We start from the raw sequence: 5,985 nt of genomic DNA, 5'->3' as shown, positions 1-5,985 counted from the left end.
TTAAAAATGGTTTTAAAATATTTTATTTTTATTTTTAAAAATTGCAGCAACATGAATGTTGAAAATAAGGTTGAAACTTCTTTTCCACATGTAGCTTGACAAATTTTTTCATTATCATCAAAGTTGTTGCAGATTGATTTGAAACCACTTGAGTTTGTCTTCAACCTCATTCAAGTATTAGATCATTGAACCATAGGATCTTTGAACCATGTGCTCTGATATCACTTGTTGGGTTCTGAAGGTGATTAAGACGTCATGTGGAAGCTTACAATTGCAAATCATAAGACGATAAATTAGACGACACATAAAACTATACTAAAAGACATAATATTATTATATGAAAACTAATTTAAAAGAAAAATATTATAAATTGTTGAGAGAATAAATCTCCCCATGAACAAGACTCTCTAAATGACTACATGGTGGATCCTATAGTGTTATGCTGTGAGAATAGGGATCTTCAATTTATAGATCTCCAAACTTTTTCTCTAATGAAAGAATAAACCAAATATGGAAGAAAATTATATTTTCCTTTCAGAAAAAGTTCAAGCATTTATGGTAATACTTTGACTTTTCTTTAAGGAAAAAAATAAACTTCAAATAAGGAAAGAAAATCAGAGCAAAACCCTATTTATTTTATACTAGTTTTCCCTTTAAGTATCATAAAATCATTCATAAAATGAATTTTACATCTTTCTAAGATCGGGAGGTATAAATTCTATAAAATTGAAATGATAACACCATTAAGCGAAATGAAGAAAATACTAACGTTGAAGTGGAGTCTAAAGTCAAAAAGGCGAAAAACGTTGATCACGTGAATATTCAAAGCGAATGGTAAAAATATATCAAAAATATCTCAATTTTTTAAGTTTCATAAATCGTAAGATGTGATATTTTTATCTGAATTATCACTAAATGTTTATCGAATCGAATGACAACTTAGCTATCAGTTGTTCACTTTCCTACATGAAATATCATTATGCGTTCAGATAGGAAAAGTGAAAACACACTTGATAGTTGAGGTATGTTTCAATAAAATATTAATGATAGTTTAAATAGAAAATTCACACATTATTTAGATTTGAAACTCAAATAATCGAAATACTTTAGTTTATATAAATTTTTGAACCTTCAACTTTAAATAATAGTTGTTAAAAACTTTTAAGTTTATGCTCAACGGTCAATCAACAATGTAATAATTTCAAGGAAAGAGACGGGAGTTTGAAGTGGGCCGATGGAGAGACAGAGCAAAAGTAAGCTTGACCCATGTTTGACAATCCAGAAAAGATCAGAACGAAAAAAAAGATAGTTTCAAATATATATATAATTAATTTATATTAAATATAGATATATTTTTTATTTACATAAAAATAGCCAAAAGTCATAGAAAGTATATAATGATTATATAATATAGCTTGTCAAAAGTCATAGAAAATATACAATGACTATACAATACAATTTACCTATACATGAGTCATACAATATGATAGACTTAAAAAGCTGAATATAGTTTAATCATACATGAAGTATAAATTGATTGTTCAATCTCAATCAACTCAAAATCACCTCTAAACAGTCTTAAATTTTAGATGTGAAATTTTCTCGATATTTTGAATTTGATTGATATATAATTCGCTTGAAATGATTCATGTTTGTGGTACATCTAATTTTTTAAATTAATCAAATTTTAAAACTTTAATGATTGATTGATCATGAAAAAAGAAAGAAGTAAGGGACAACAACGAGAAAAGGAATAATAATAATAATTCAACCAAATATATGTAAATATAAACACCTCTAATGATGTGTGAGTTTAAGACCTTCACCTTTTTACACATCACGACGTGAATATGTGTTAATGCATCTCAGATTCAGAAAGCGTCATCCTTGAATCGATGCGTGAACAATTATTACACTATATTGGAGGGGAAAATTTAGGTACTTACACTATGAGATTTATGTAAGTTATACAAAAATTATAATTGTGAGTTATAAGTTACGTAAAAAATAATAAATCGTTGATTTCGTTCCTGAGCCAGCCACTTTTGGGCTGGCCTTTTCAAACTATGTCCCTTTTCTGATAATAACAAAATGGCCCAATTGCTACATTTAAATAAATAAATAAAAAATGTTAGAATTGTTTATTATCCTTTTTTTAAAATATTCATCCTATCTTGGAAAGCAATACAGAATAACATGCAAAAATCGTACTAGATTTTCATTAAAAAAAAACAAATAGAAATCTAGAGTTTGAGCATGAAAACCACATTGAAATCCATAATAGAGAAAAAATGCATAGAAGAGAAAATGGCATAAAATAGACTTGATATTGAAAGCAGAGATAATGATTGAGCGAGAAAGAATTAAGAAAACGATTTTTATAATATTCGTCAAACATTTTGCAAAAATAGAAAACAAAAGTAAAACTTTTGGGAAACATGGAAAAAACACCTATTAAAAATTATATATATAGGATTTCTAAGCAGTTTAGGATTTGTTATTTATGCTATTTAGTTAATTGTGTTTAATTATAATTTGTTAGTTAAGGAATTCTAGTTCTAATTTAATTTGTTTTGTTAGTATTTATTATTATAAATAGGGATGCGTTAATACATATTTTCAATATAAGTTTATTACTCTTCTTTGTCATTGTTGGGTGTTTTTCCATTACAAATCATGTCAACAACAACAGCAAGACGACTTGTTGATTTTCGGGATGTAAACCTTTTTGGGGATGTAGAAGTATTCGATGACAACGAAAATTATGGAAAGTTTGAGGGAAAGGATAAAGAAGAGGAGAAACTTGAGGAGAAAGAGAACAAGAAGAGAGATAAGAAGAATCGTGCGTCTCAATCTCGGGAGAGACGGAAGATGGTTAGTGCAAAGCGATCTATGAAGGAGAGGCAAAATATGCAGTTTTAATCATAGTTATCGAGTTTAATAAAATTATTGAATTTTAATGTTGTTAAATCGATAATCTATCTTATTTTTATTTATTTATTTCACTTTTTTGCTTGCTCTTTTTAGTGTGTTTTGTTTGTTGCAATTAATCAATTTATTACTATCTCTTTCTTATATACGGAATTTTTAGCAAGCAATGTCACCTTCTCGTATACTATAATATTCTTTCGGACTAAATTTCTATTTTGAAAATAATCTCATCAGAAATAATATATTCTAGTGTTTTTATTGTCTTTTAATTATATATACATATTTATCAAATTTATTCGATAAAGTCATGTTTCGTGACACCTCTTGAGCCATTGTATCATGTGCTTCTATAGAAAAAGAAAAAATAGGCACAACGAGTCCAAATAACAAAATTATCAAATATATTTTGTAGATATATTAAGTTGTGAAACCAGCGGTAACATAGATGATCTTTGTCAATTTTTGAAGTTGGACTTTCCATATGCTACACGATTTGTTGTCGTTAAATCTGTATGGAATCTGAGATGGGAACACTTCAATTCAACAATTTTTTGAACCAATAAATTGGAGGTTCAATTGTAGTTTGTGACTTTTTTTATACACAATCATTAGTACCAGGTCTATCCTAGGTCATCATGTAAACTTAATATGAATGAATAACTTCCCAGTCACTAGTATATATACTTTTTCGCCTTTTCTTGAGAAAGATTGCACCAAATTTATGTGCAAATATGCTTTAAGAGAGATTGCCCCTGGTACTCATCAATTTATAATAGATTTATCATTTTTGCATAATGAATATGCTTGAATGTGTTGATAGTAAAGTATTTGTGATGCCACCAATATAGAGAACTCATCAATTTATAATAGAATTGTCATTTTTGCATAATGAATACACTTGAATGAGTTGATAGTAAAGTATTTGTGATGCCGCCAACATAAAGAACATAAGAAACACGAATTTGGGGGCCACATCCATGTTAGAATTAGATGGTGTGAAATACAAGGTAAATATTTCTTGATATCGAGTGTATACACTCAATGAACATAACTTAGTTTAATTAAATGATTTGATGGAGTAAAATATATATTATGCAATTATAGTTTAAGTGATATGTACGTATGTATGTATCTATCTATATATATATATATATATATATATATATATATTTCAAATGCATATTGTATGTTTATTGGCTTGATATTAACACATGATATCGATAAAGTTAGATCAAATAGAAGCATGACATTATTATTGGACGTGTGCTTGATGAACGTTTTCCTTATCTAAGATGATTATATCAAACCTTATGAGTTAGTTGTTATGGAATAAAGAAACTAGAAAGAGAAATTAAAGAAAGAATAAATGATAACTCTTTGTATTGATTCTTGCATTGATTCAAATAGAAGAGTATATCACTATTTATAAATAATTAAGGAGAATAAAATATATTATTTTCCTTCTAAATACTAAACTAAAAGGAAACTAAATATTTTGCAATTAATGTAAACCCTAGACTTGAAAGGAAATTAAATACTATAAAATATTTTTAGACTAAAAAGAAAAAAGTAAAAAGATTCTACCAAATTTCAACATTCCTCCTCAATCTCAAGTTAGATACAGTTTGAACACTTAATTATTCTTGAAAAATATCTTCTACTTCCTTTTGTTGTGGCAATTAATAGAATTCATCCTCACATTCTTCTTCTACTAATAGTGCTTGTGATTTATCTTGAGTGTCTTTGAACTTGCACATTTTTGTAACATGACCTATTTGTTTGCAACTTCCACATAATGCATCAGATCTCCACCAACAGAATTTTTCCAAGTGTGTTTTCTTTTTGCAATATTTGCAAGGAGGATAATCAACTTTTCTTTTTTGATAGTTTGCATAAAAGATACCTTCAACAACTTTATCTTGTCTGAAAGATCTTCTTTGTTCTTGTGCTTGAAGAGCACTTATCAATTCTACAAGAGAGATGGTAGATAGATCTTTAGACTCTTCCAAAGCAGAGATTTTAGACTCAAATCTCTCGGGAATAGTCACAAGAATCTTTTCAACTATTCTATTATCTTTAAAATCCTCACCAAGCAATCTGATTCTGTTGACAATCAAAGAAATTCTGTCAGAATAATTAGTGATAGTCTCACCCTCTTGCATCCTAAGAGATTCAAAATCTCTTTTCAAATTCAGAATTTGATTTTGTCTGCCTCGTTCACTTTCTCGGTACTCCTTCTCAAGTTTTTCCCAAGCTTCTTTTGCTGTCTCACATGCAATGATTTTAGAAAAGATTGAATCTGCAACTGAATTTTGAATTACAATTTTGGCTTTGTATTTTTTGATCTTCTCTTCTGAGTGAAGTTTGATTTCAGCATCAGAAGATTTTTCAGAGAGTTGTTAGATGGGTTTGCCTTCCATTACAGCTTCCCACAAATCATAAGCCTCAAGATAAGACTTCATCTTAACTGCCCAAATTTGATAATTTTCACCATTGAAAGTTTGTGGGGCATTGAAAGAAAGAGCATTGCTTGTCATGGTTTGAAAATAAGGGTTAAAATAGTATAAATTAAAAGTTGGTTAAAAGTAGCCCTGCGTTAAAAATAAAAACACGGGTTAAAATTGGGTTGAAAATAGGTATGAATTAAAAGTGGTTGTAAGTTCTTATTCAATGAATTCACAGATCTATTAAAATCAATGGAAGACTCTAATACCACTGTTAAATTAGGTCTTAGGCCTAACTCACACCCCAAAAGTTAGCTCAAAGGGAGGAGGATTGCCCAAGCCTTATAAGGAGTCCACCCATCTCATTAACCACCAATGTGGGACTTTTTTGTTTTAACACCCCACCTCACGCCCAGTGCTTAGCATCTGGTGCGTGGGCATCTTTAGGACAATTTTTGATTTTTTTTTCTTTTTTGGGCCCAACATCGGGTGAGATGGGCCCTGCTCTTTAAGAGTTTAGTTTATGAGGAGATTTTCTCCTAAATATATTTATGTTTTTTTAGTATTAGTTTTCAATATGTAGGTTGATTGACCAAACTATAATAATATT

Source organism: Solanum verrucosum, unplaced genomic scaffold (genome assembly GCF_900185275.1).
Source record: "Solanum verrucosum unplaced genomic scaffold, falcon-dt-bn FXZP01000117.1, whole genome shotgun sequence".
In the NCBI taxonomy this organism is placed as follows: Eukaryota; Viridiplantae; Streptophyta; class Magnoliopsida; order Solanales; family Solanaceae; genus Solanum; species Solanum verrucosum.
Note: the sequence above shows the minus strand (reverse complement) of the source record.